The sequence below is a fragment of the Anabrus simplex genome, chromosome 1, assembly GCF_040414725.1.
Source record: "Anabrus simplex isolate iqAnaSimp1 chromosome 1, ASM4041472v1, whole genome shotgun sequence".
NCBI classification, from domain to species: Eukaryota; Metazoa; Arthropoda; class Insecta; order Orthoptera; family Tettigoniidae; genus Anabrus; species Anabrus simplex.
Window position 1 is genome coordinate 1,571,739,570 of NC_090265.1, and position 13,792 is coordinate 1,571,753,361.

General features: G+C 39.2%; 1 protein-coding gene across 2 annotated transcripts in view; it reads left to right on the forward strand.

Annotated features, from left to right (window-relative positions):
- LOC136858534 (HMG box-containing protein 4) overlaps positions 1-13,792 on the forward strand; it is a 387,970-nt gene that overhangs the window by 335,827 nt on the left and 38,351 nt on the right. The gene's annotated exons all lie outside the window — the stretch shown is intronic.

The following is a 13,792-nucleotide window of genomic DNA, read 5'->3' on the forward strand; positions in this document are numbered from 1 at the left end:
TTCTGAAGAAGGCGGGCGGTATCCACTGTGTGTGGGAAACTGCATGGTATTGTGGTAGAGGATAGTGTGTTGTGTAAGTTCCAGCGATGTTGGGACAATGCGCAGTTCCTGAGCCAAGGGAATTAACATTTTAAGATTATGATCCCTGATCGATCCGAAGGTAAATTTGTGTCCTTGTCCCGAGGTAGTGCAGCTCTTCTCAGGCATACCTGCAATGGAGGTGAGCTGCATATACCACTTTATAACCACATATCAGCCCTCCTCCCAGTCTTAAATTTCCAGGATGGTGGCTAATAACACTAACCATTACACAACGTTGACAAATTTCATTAGCCTGCAAATTACAACTCAGGGGTTTGTTGCCTAAAGTAAATAATGTGTTTATAAATTTATAATGTTGACATGCTGAATGCGAATTTTCATCAGTTTACTTATATTATGTCAGGTTTTTTAGCAAAATCATTTTAAATGTATTATATAATTACAGTATGTGTATTTCATCACAAACATTTTCAATTCACTTTTATATTTCAAATTCAAAAAATAATATTTATAAAATACAACTTGCTGAAATAATGTGTATGGTTGTTCATACATGTCACTAGAGTGTTCCTGCTTGTTTGTCTTGTTTACTTCACTATCAGATGCATAAATTAGCACAATTACACCACTTGCTTCTTAGTTGAGAAAGTCCTCCTGCTCCTCTTTCTTTTATATTTGTCGTATTTCACGCTTTAACATCAAACAATAACCAGCAAGCATACTGATGCTCCAGGGTCCCTGCTAACTCCTTTTGAAACCCTGCAGATCCTTGTGAAATTGTTCACCTTGAACTTCACACAATATTCCTAGATTTTGGGGAAAATCATCTAGGTGTAAAGATAGAAAATGAATTTTGATACACACATTACGAAGTCCCTCGTATACTTCAAACATGTTAGCCACAATGTTGCATTAATTAAGATCCTTGTTACTAAGAAATTTTGAAACAACTTTACAGAAAGGTATCCATGCTTCTTTCTCCTTTTCATCCATAGTGTTTTTAAATACTGCATCAGACTTCTGTTTTCTTATATGAGGGCCATTAAATATACAGTACTGTCTTTTAATTTTGCTTCACACAGTAGTGGAAATTTCTCACACATATACTTGAAACAGCCTCCCTCAAAGCTTTTACAAACTGTTTAATTCAGCCAACCTTAACGTGGAAAGGTAGCAGCACAACTTTACGATTCGCAAGTCTTTGGTACACAACATTCTTAGAACTCTTCCAAATTTTCTTGAGGTGGCCACTTTTTCATAGTCCAGTGATCAACTCGTGCCCTGCTATTTCACAGATAAAGAAAGCATGGAAATTTGGTACAACCAGTTTGTTGACCCAACAGCATAGTAAGAACTTTGAAATCACCACAAAATCACCAGTTTCATTCACTGCAGCTGTTGCAGTAAGAGCATTGCAAATTTGCATACGATTCTTTGAGAATCACTGAACAGACAACCGGCACTGAACAAAAAATTTCCTGGTATGAAGGAAAACACCCTTTAAGAAGTTGTTCACCAACTTTTTGAAATTTTGTTCTGTGGGCCGAAACTGTATTTCAGTCCTCAGCAAGCGGACACCTTTTAGGGTCAAATCCGCGTTCAGAAGGCAAACTTTTCTCTCGGTCATTAATTTTTTTAGATGGGATACATGTTAATGTCATTACAATTGATGTCAAGATGATTGTGAATAATGTAACAGTGAGTATGATTCAGAAGATTTATTTTGAATTGATCAATCTTTTTGATTGGAAGACAATTGTACTTATATACACTAGTGTCATTTCAATTTCCCTCACTTCTACATCAGACTCGGATGAAAGCTGTTCAAGATTTTCTGATCGCAGAAGGATTGGTTCATCAGGCCCATGGGGCACAGGTAAAATGGCTGGCCAAACAACTGGATACATGATTTGCTTTTTATTTTTAGAATAGTACCCCTTCACATCACAAACAGAAGTAGCAATATTTAATGGTTGTAGCAGGGATGTTGTGGTAGGCATATTTACTCATAATGATGGTTTTTAGATGTAATAAAAACTCCATCTAAAACCCATCATCATTAGAAGTAGCTGTCATTACTATGATTCCAAAATAGGCATGATATGACTTTCACAAAATCTGTAATATTACGCGTCTGCTCAGGCAGTGTTGTATTTCTCACAATCATATATAAAGAAAGATGGTCTGGGTTATTCATATATCCTTGATGTGACATGGTAAATATGTATTTATGTATTTAAGTTAGATTGATGATCAGTCCTTTTTAAGTGCATATCAAATGTTATAGTTAACTATAACCCTAGTATGCTCATTCAAGGACTCCCTGATTCCATTTGTGATATAATCCTAGGAGTAGAATAAGTACGAAGAACATACTAATGATTGTTCATGATGTACTGTTTAATAACATAGGTTTGTAATGATGATAACTAGAAGAAGTAGGGTGATTTTTATGTCGAAGATAAGGAAGATTATGGCGATTAGGAAGAATCGTAGGGAGAAGGGGAGGCGTGTCGAGCTTTTAGGGTCAAATCCGCGTTCAGAAGGCAAACTTTTCTCTTGGTCATTAATTTTTTTTTTAGATAGGATAGATGTTGATGTCCCAAAGTTAAGCATAAGTTATGAGTAAGTAAGTAGGGCAAAAGGAAATACACCGCAAATCACACGACATATGCACCTACCAACCTTACGTGTTTGCTCTGTATAGGAAAGGAGTGTTCCCTGCTTTGACTAGCGGCATAACCGCACGGTAAACACAGCCAGTGCCTGCGCCCCATATTCCCTCAGTCGTGTATGCCCTGTTATAGTGTGCGGAGTGTAGCCTCGTGATGAACGCTATTTGGACCTAGTTTAGCAGGGTAGAATACTCGGCTGCTCGAAACAGGTTAGACGCAGACCGAAGTCGCCGTATCCTTGAATCACAAAGTGTCATTTCCAGGCTTTGGAGATGATTTCAAGACACAGGAGATATTAGTCGTAGGCCAGTACCAGATCGACCAAGGGTAACCACCCCACAGCAGGACCAATATCTGGCCTTAACCACCTGACGAAATCATAGTGCACCTGCAAGACAATTGTCGGCAGAGCTTGCAGCCACCTCGGGTTGCCGTTTCCCAGCAAACTGTGTACCAGAGGCTCAGAACAGCAGGGCTGTTTGCCCGACGTCCAGTGATGTGCGTCCCGCTCACTCCAGCACAGAGATGGACCCGTTTACTGTGGAGCCGTCAACATCGAAACTGGACCATGAATAAATTGAGGCATGTGCTCTTCACAAATGAATCCTGCTTCAGTTTCCAGAACGATTCCCGTCGCACATTAATCTGGAGAGAACCGGGTAACTGATACAACCACAGGAACTTTGTGGAATGGGACCAGTATGGTGGTGGTGGCGTCATGATGTGGGGCGGCGTCATGTTGAATGGCCGCACGGACCTGCACATCTTCATGGATGGTCTGAGGAACACTGTTAACGCTCAGAGATACAGAGATGAGGTACTGAGACCCCATATAAATAATGCACAGGAGAGTTTTCCACCTATTCAACACTAAGTTGTATTTACAATGTTATTTACATTACATGAGATTAGTTTCAACCCTACTTGGGGTCATCATCAGCCATATTAAACATACACAATATTTGGCTAAATCTGAGCTCAATAGCTGGGCCAGTTGTGTTTGGGTCATTTGGCTAAAGTTGAGTGTTCAAATTCAATTTGAACAGCCTCAACATAGCCACCTTTATGATTACAGAATCAGACCTAGCCATAAGCAAAATGCCGGAAGATACACAAAATGAAGTTAGAACCGATGTTAAAAGGGAACTGAGCAACATCCTCTCCAATTTAACCAACCCTACGAATTCTCTCAATAATAAGGAAAAAATAGCTAAACAAAAGCGCATATACGCCCTCAAAAAGAAAATCAAACGAACTTATAATAACCAAAGCCGACAAAGGCAATGCAACAGTAATTATGGATAAAAAAGAATATATTAATAAAACAAAAAAACCTTTTCACAGATAGCTCCTTTTCTGTAATCAAAAAAGACCCCACACAAAAATTCAAAGACTGCCTAAACAAACTCTTAAAAACACTTCATTTTTATTTACTTCACAGGATAAATCCAAACTCATACATATGAACTCGGGTCTCTCCACTGCTAAAGCTCTCCCCAAAATACACAATGCCGGCGTTCCCATTCACCCAATTATCAACTATAGACCAAGTCCCTTATCCAAAATACCACAATTCATCCAAACTTTCTTAAGAAAAAACTATCAATTTTTATTCAAAAATCTATTAAAAACCATCAGAGCTAGTAGAAAAACTAAACAAGTTCAGTATGCAACCTGATTACTCGATTCACTCTTTCGATATTGTAAATATGTACACAAGTATCAAAATTAATTCCGATAATTGAAAACAATTTAAACAAAAAACAGCCACTTAAACAAACCAGAGATACAAGATTTCATCACAGTATTAAAACTAATTGTCAACAATAACTTTTTCACTTTCCACAATGTCATATACCAACAGGATGGTTTGGCAATGGGACCACCGACCTCAGGCATCTTGGCAGAAATATACCTAGATTTCCTCGAACACACCAAAATTGACAATGAATTTCACAACATTCACTTCTGCGCCAGATATATTGATGATGTTTTCGTAATCATGGATGAAAAATCAATTAACGCTTCCACCACCCTCCTAAGACTCAACAATATTGATCCTCATATCAAATTCACACTAGAATCCGAATCAAATTAAAAAATTAACTTTCTAGATTTAACTATCACTAGAAACTCAGATTCTTTCAGTTATAAAATATTCAGAAAACCTACTCAAACAGCTTCCACCATGCGTCAAGATTCAATGCACCCCCAGTCCCACAAATGAGCTACATACAATAACCTAGTTCATTGAGCTTTTAGCATACCTATGTCCAAGAAAGATCTAAAGAATGAACTTAACACAATCCGCGGAATTGCAAAATTCAACGGCTTCAGCAATCATTTTATAGAAAGGATAATCAATTAAACGCAAACATCGCCCTAAAACTACCCTCCAAAAAGAAATAACTATACCTCTAACATTTTCCACCTTCACGTTCAACAATGATATTTACAAGTTAACCAATATCTTTAAGAAACAAGGCATTAAAATAGCTTTCAAAACCAACAATAAGAACATGAACGTTTTACACAATACTTCACATATCAACAAGACCAGCAGTTTTTTTAAATCAGGAGTTTATAGGATCAAATGCAATACCTGTGAAAAATCCTACATTGGGCAGACCGGAAGAAACTTCAATATAAGATACCATGAGCACACTAACGCAATAAAATACAATAAGTTTTCAGCTATCGGTCAACACATGCAAGATTATAACCATAATTTTATCAATATAGAACAGGACATGGACATCCTGGAATTAGCAAATAAGGGTCCTTTACTCAACATAATGGAAAATTACTACGTACACCTAGACCAATATTTTAACGCCAATTACAATCTCAATGAAATCTCAGAGAAACCCAACATTTCAATTTATTTATGCTTTCTCAGAAAAAAATAATTCAGCCAACCAGAACTCAATCCTAAATTTAATTAAAGGTACTTTTCCGAAACAATTACCCTTTTTCCCCACACCCTTCAGCTCCGCCTTAAAATGCCCCCTCCTCCCTCTTCCAACCACCCCCACCCAATCCCCTCTCTAGCCACCTCCACTTTACCCAACCCGCATGCGCCTGCCATCCTCTTTTTTTTTTTTTTTGCTAGGGGCTTTACGTCGCGCCGACACAGATAGGTCTTATGGCGACGATGGGATAGGAAAGGCCTAGGATTTGGAAGGAAGCGGCCGTGGCCTTAATTAAGGTACAGCCCCAGCATTTGCCTGGTGTGAAAATGGGAAACCACGGAAAACCATTTTCAGCCTGCCATCCTCACCGCCCATATTTCTCCTTCTGGCACCAGTCGCACACTATCAGCTAAGCTACACACACCGCAGCGTGAGGTGAGTGTCCATTTTTTTGTGGTAATCTTTTCCTCTTTCCGCGCACTTTGCATTTTACTGGCTTTTCTCAATTTTAATAGGTCCAATTTGTTTTCCACTATGAACTGAGAGTTCCAACAATTAATATCACCACGCGCAGTGTTTCAAGAACTCAATAACTTCATATTCAGTCTGCACAATTCCAACAATCAACCATGCAGCCCTATCAACATGGCTTGGTTACTTAATACACCAAGTGCCAAATTCTCCGCTTAAGCTGATACGGTGTATAGTCGACTCTTCTCCTAGAGAGTATCAACTACACATTTTGTTACTCAGACATTGTACATACTTGTATATTTTGATATGTGTGTCATTTTACATTGTGTTCATTCTTAGTACCATAGCACTCGGTCCACAACCATTATATATTACCAGAACCTACTGAATTCCATGAGTCTATAATCATACTAAAAAAATTTAACCTACAACACAGAGCACCTCATTTGTACTTTTATTCCAGACTTTTTAGCATGTTTAGTGTACTTTTATTATTCACCTACGTCATACGTAATATTTCTTTTTCATTTGCAACATTTTGAGCGCCATAACCCTTGCCTAATTCAAAAACACTTCATATTGTAAATTACATATTCATAAGATTCTTACTGCTTAGAAACATGTTTTAGAATTTTGCCAAATATTGTGTACGTTTAATATGGCTGATGATGACCCCGAGTAGGGTTGAAACTAGTCCTATGTAATGTAAATAACATTGTAAATACAACTTAGTATATAATAGGTGGAAAACTCTCCTGTGCATTATTTATATGTTATCTCAGTTCAATACAGACCAACAACGTGAAGTTCATAACCCTTGATGAGACCACATGTTCGACTCTTCAGAGGTGCGGTTGGTCCAGACTTCCTCTTAGTGAACGATAATGCCTGACCACACTGCGCTGCTCTAGTGGATGAATTTCTGGATGGGGAAGACATTCATTGCATGGACTGGCCAGCGAGGTCTGCGGATCTGAATCCTATAGAACATGCCTGGGATGCTTTGGGGAGGCGAATTGCATTCCATCAACCTCCACCTCGGACCTTCCAAGACCTTTGCATTGCCCTTTCAGAGGAATGGAATCGACTGCCACAAGAGTTCTTGAACCATCTGATAGTGAGCATGCCACGTCGCTGTGAAGCATACATCCTATTAATAGCATATTTTGTTGTGGAAGACATTGCCAAGTTTTCTTAGTTGTCAAAGGTGTACCTTAGCTATCACAACCTTTCCGACACTGTTTTTTGGACAAGTTATGTGACATATGGTGTGTGAGTCAGCTTCCGTTTGTTCAGCAATCCATCTGACATTCCTATCAGGCGGTATGACCTCGTTCAGTTATTATGCTTAACTTTTGGACACTAGTGTACTAAATAAATGTTATCACCCTCATCAGTAAATACACATTTAAAAACAATTAGGGAACATGTTTTTGAACATATGCCTTGCTAAACAAAACAATACCTCACACCCAGGTATATTACCAACTAAACGTTTATTCCTTGCCATTGAAGTATACAAAAGAACATCGGTGGATTCGCATTCATTTTCAGAACACAAACGGAAATATCCAAATATGGGCGAAAACAAAGTGATAACAGAGCTCCAGGGTGGATTTTTATCACATTTGGAGAGCTTCAGTATGGTGTATGTCCTTCACATGCATTTATCACAGCTTAGCACGTACGTAGCATGCTCCGTATAAGTCGACAGAGATCACGTGATGGTATCAGGTCCCATTCTTCAATGAGAGCCTGTTCGAGGTCTTGGAGAGTCTGTGGTAGAACAGGACGCCGGGAACACTTCTGTCAAACCTATCTCACACATGCTCGATGGGATTAAGTTTGGGACTCAATGCTGGCCATTCCATCTCTTGAATGTCCAGTTCTCGCAAGACAGCTCTGGTGATGCGCGCTACATGAGCCCTGGCATTGTCGTGCACGAGTACGAATTCAGGGCCAACACCGTATGCAGCAACCAACACATGCTGTAGCAGTATCTGTTCGATGTACCCCACAGCAGTAAAATTACCACGGACGACGACAAGATCCGTATGGCCATCAATACTGATGCCACCCCACACCATCACAAAACCTCGTCCAAATTGGTTGCCTTCCTGGACAACATTTGGCATATACTGCTCACCACGTCGTCTCTATACACGTTGATGTTCATCACGCTGTAACAGGGGAAGTCTGGACTCGTCTGTGAACAACGCTGGTCTCCATTGGCAAAGTTGCCAGTTGACGTGGGTACGGGCAAACAGAAGGAGAGCTGCGCGATGTTGCTGCATTAAACGGGGCACTCGAACCAGACGTCTGGGTCGTAAGGACACTTCTCTTCACCTGTTCCTTACTGTTTGGTCAGACACTGTGACTCCAGTGACCTTCCTGAGATCTTGTTGCAGTTCTCTGGAAGTTGCTGAATGACGCCGCAACCTACAGATGGTCAGATATCGGTCATCCTGTGGGGTTGTCATGCGTCCATGACCTTCTCCACCCCTCCTTGTGAACTGGCCAGTCTCATTGTAGCGATTCCACAAGCGTTGAATAACTGACGGGAAGACATTGAGATCCACAGCGACACTACGAAAAGTCCATCCTTTCTGGATCAAGGTGACGGCGCTTGCGACTTGAACCTTGCTAAGATGTCTCATGGGATGTGCTGGTTTGCGTACAATGTGCTCAAATGACCACAGTAGTCTGTTTACCTCACGACATATGGACACACCGCTATTCACTTTATTTTGAGGGGTCACCTGACAGTTTAATGCATGGCTATGCCTACAGATAGAGTATAACTTCGATCTGACATATCCTGAGTACCTAAGGTCTCAAGGTGTGCTATACGACCATTGGAACCCCATCTACCAAATTAACGCTCACATACCAGACATTGCAAAATATGTTCACCTAATTTTTTTGAACTGTGTAGAAATATACAAGAATAACACTAGCCAACATGATTTTGCGGTAAAATAGAAAATATGTGATCTTATGAAAATCGCTGCCCTGATTCCGAAAATGATGCTATTTTTTTCCTATCATGTCTAGTTTGGACGCAATTCGGTGTTTTAGTATCTGCATGAATTCGTAAGATGTAATGTTGAGAGATGTTCTCGCGCAACTTTTTTTAGAATACAATTATGTGATTCGATTTGTTATTGTTTGCATTTTATTATAGGTTTATTGCTGTCTAAATTTTCATTTTGTAGTTGGGGATTTCCTGGTAAATTCATAACAAACTCCCCCAGATACGCAATAGACCGCGAGGTATGTAGGTCTTTCATCTTAGACCACTTGAATAATCAGACATGTTAAAAGCCCGAGCCCTTATGCAATGTTTATGATGGACTGATAAAGCAGTTTCCTTTCAAAGATAACAGTCTGAAAGTATTATACTTAAGAAGATGAACTTGTATTTTGTACGGATGTTTCAAATCTTCTACATCGATTGGGAGTGAAAGAGTATGATCCTAGTAACTGGTGTGTTTTTATTGACTCTTCCAAAATAAATTTAAAGGCTGTTTTGCTTCATAATACAAATGTTCTGGCATCCGTCCACTTGCACACTCCACAAAAATGTCTGAAACATACGAGACCTTAAAGTTGATGCTTGAAAAAATTAAATATCATGAGCATGGGTGGCAAATTTGCGGTGATTTGAAGATCATTGGATTGTTGCTGGGACAACAAAAAGGCTATACAAAATTTCCCTGTTTCCTATGCGAATGGGATAGCAGGGCACGGGATAAACATTGAGATACAGTGAATTGGACAGAGAGGAAACAACTACAACCAGAATCCAAAAATGTCTTGAATGTAAGTCTTATTGACCGTGAAAAAATTCTACTTCCACCGTTGCACATCAAATTTGGATTGATGAAACTGTATGTCGAGGCATGAGATAAAAGTAGCCTATGCTTCCAATATTTAGCCACTAAATTTCCCTCATTATTAGATGCAAAAATCAAAGAAGGCGTATTTGATGGACCACAGATTCATAAACAGATGAAGGATAAAATTTTCACAGACACGATGACCAAAATTGAGAAAGAGGCATGGAACGCATTCAAAGATGTAGTGACGAAATTCCTTGGCAACATTAAGGACCCTCAATACAAAAAAATTGTAAGAAAAATGTTGGTAAAGTTTAAGGAACTCGGTTGTAATATGAGCCTTAAGCTTCATTTCTTAGCTTCGCATATGGATTAGTTCCCTCTAAATTTAGGAGCTGTCAGTGAAGAACAAGGTGAAAGGTTTCACCAGGATCTCAAAGATGCAGAACGACGCTATCAGGGACGTTGGGATGTGAATATGATGGCCGATTACTGTTGGTCATTTGCACGAGACGACCCTTCTAGAGATCATTCAAGAACTTCAAAAACCCGGAAATTCCACGGAAAACGGGAAAAGACGGAGGTGTGAATCTAACCTGCACATAATGTAACAAAACTATGTATGTTTAACCATCTAATTTTTATTCAAGGTACGGTTATATTAATTTAAAAGCAACTGTACAGTCGAAACTAAATAGGTATTTTTGCTTCAGTTTCAATACTAAGTATCAACAATTTTACATAAGAACAAAATAATATTTTGTAAAATTGCCACCAAACCAGACGTGATTCGCCAAAACTAATTTTTTTCTCGAATTCTGCGTTAACAAATTCATAAAACCCACCTAGTTTTATTTTTACCGCACAAAAAGTTTTATTTTGCAGGCTAGTGTAATCATATTACATCAACAGTGTCAGTATCATGCAGCTGCTTTGAATCCAAAATGGTGATTGATGGAAAAGTGATATATTAGGTGTCGTATTAAACATGTTAAGAGGAAGGTAGTTCCAATGATGACATGAAGTCCATGGAAGCTGATTGCTGTAAAGAAGGTTGATCTGTACACAGTGTCACATTTGTGAAAGGGGCTTCAGTATATTCATAGGCTAGAAGGATTGTGAAGTTGATGCCTAGTAAGATTGTGAAAAATAGTCTTTGAGTAGCTTGGCTGTAATTTCCTTCTATTAAGCTGTGGTGATCTCATGTAACTGTTACACCAAAGGCAAAAAGAATAGTAGTGTGTTGAGTAGGGGGGGAATTTGTAGTGGGTCAAATGGTTGAATACCCAAGGCTCCTTTCACACGGTCCACTTGCTTTCTACGCCACAGCACGTCACTCCACTCCACTCCTCAGACACTTGCTGTCCACTTCCGTCAACTTGCCGGCAACTTCTAGTCCCCACCACATATTTTGCATCTCGGTTTTGAATCTGGTCCATGGATGCAAATGTTATCCTCGGGATTTATATTCTTACGAAAGGAAGGTTGAGGTGAAAGAAGATTACTAAGGTTCATTGGGTCCATCCATTGAATTCATACGCACGTAGAACGAGGAGCTCATCGTTCTTCTACATGAACGTACTAGTGATCCAAAAATGTTCTTTAATTACTTTTGTATGAGTTGGAATTTGTTTGAATTGTTGTCAATCCTTGAAGCTAGTTTACAGCGTCAGGACACCAACATGAGAAAATGTATTCCGCCGATATTTTGAAACAAAAACTTCAAACTTGTGACGCACACAATGTTGACCGTTTGAACGACTGATTTAGTGAGCTACCAGTATGGCCTTGCTACCTACACTTACCTTCCGTAAATAAAACACTGGTAGTTCTCACGAATAAGATCATTTTTTTTTTACAAGTTGCTGTATGTCGCACCGACACAGATAGGTCTTATGGCGACGATGGGACAGGAAAGGGCTAGGAGTGGGAAGGAAGAGGCCGTGGTCTTAATTAAGGTACAGCCCCAGCATTTGCCTAGTGTGAAAATGGGAAACCACAGAAAACTGTCTTCAGGGCTACCGACAGTTGGGTTCGAACCCACTATCTCCTGAATACTGGATAACGGCTGCACATAAGCGACTGCAGCTATCGTGTTCGGTCCGAATAAGAAAATGCTATTATGTAATTTAATTGGAAGCAATTCTTTTGAAATGAAGACTGCTAAAATACCTCGATTAATTATTTTTCAATGACCCATGTTATTGTAATATTGAATAAATAGTTAATATATAACACATATAGCCTATTTCTGTAGTTATCAACTTCTCTCTCTTTGGAGTTGTACAGTTCGGCAAAAAGTGGAATCACTTCATGGGAAACTTCAATCCACATTTGAAGCCTTTTATTTTATTTGAATAGTCTGTTGTTCGTTAATCCCACTGACAAGGATGATTTTGTATTTCTGTTATTAACTTTTCAGTATCTATGAATGGAATCGACATTTTGAAACAAAATCTTTAAACTTGTAGCTCATATGTTGACCGTCTGAACAAACTAATCATATTCAGTGAGCTTCCGGTCGCCCAGAGTGGAAGACACTTAAGGCCGGTTGACAGCAGCCTGCTGTTGACGAGAGTGGACGGAGGTTGCGCCACATGAAGTGTCTCGTGTGAACGCTACCGGCCTTTCTCTACACCTCTGGTGGAGTGGAGTGGAGTGGCGTGGAAAACAGTGGATCGTGTGAAAGGGCCCTAATGCATACCTGCCAACTTTCCCGATTTAGGCAGGAGACTCCCGATTTTTGACAGTTTTCCCGCCTCCCGATTATTCTATTATTTCTTCCGAGTTTAGCTTATTTTTTCATGATCTTCAAACATTTGTTTTCAAATCCTGCCATTTCGACTCTGTACGCAAGTGGCTGGAAGTCCTTAGCTCATTGGCAGCTTTCAAATGAAATATTGAGTTTACTAATATGAGAAATGTACGCAAATGTGCAATGTTTATTGAAACTTGTATATTGCGATGCGTGTATCGATTGTAAATCTCTCATTCTCGTGTGCTATATTCGCATTCCTTCACATCGGTCTAGTCAATTCTAGAGACTAGTTGCTAGATTTGGAGTCTATTTTAGTAATTTGATAGAATTTTAACGATAGCGACTAGCGACTTTTTAGAGACTTTAGGAGCTATTTGGAGACAATTCTGGCAAATTTGATTTTATTACTTGATAAAAATAGCATTGTGCTTCGCATAATTGTGCAGGCAGGTGATGCAAAGTATTAATCTCTACATTTGTTAAGCAATGGCATCTAAGCGCATGACTGATTCACACATGTGGAGCGTGAGTTCATACTATTTTCAGAAGCCTTATCAGAGACCGATAATCTCACTCACATACTTCCTGTGAGAGAATAGAGATGTGTAATTTTTAGCCTTGTAGCCTCGTATAGCAACAGTCGGGTTTTGAGACAATAAGTGTTATACTATATACCATAGTACTCCTGTATTGCACAAGGCATGTATAATAAACAGTTTTGACCAGTTATATCTCCTGATTTTTCCTGATTTTCGTATCAACATCTCCTGATTTTTGGTTTTGTAAAGTTGGCAAGTATGCTAAAATGGTGGTCATAGACTACCAATCAATTCTAGGTAAGAGGCTGTTCTGGAAGAAGGCTCAGAAGACTGAGATAAAGAAGAATACTTCAGAGACAATAAATAGTATTATTCCTCATCGTAATCCCTTTTTCCGCCTCCCGATTATTGTATTATTTCTTCCGATTTTAGCTTATTTTTTCATGATCTTCAAACATTTGTTTTCAAATCCCGCCATTTCGACTCTGTACGCAAGTGGCTGGAAGTCCTTGGCTCATTGGCAACTTTCAAATGAAATATTGAGTTTACTAAT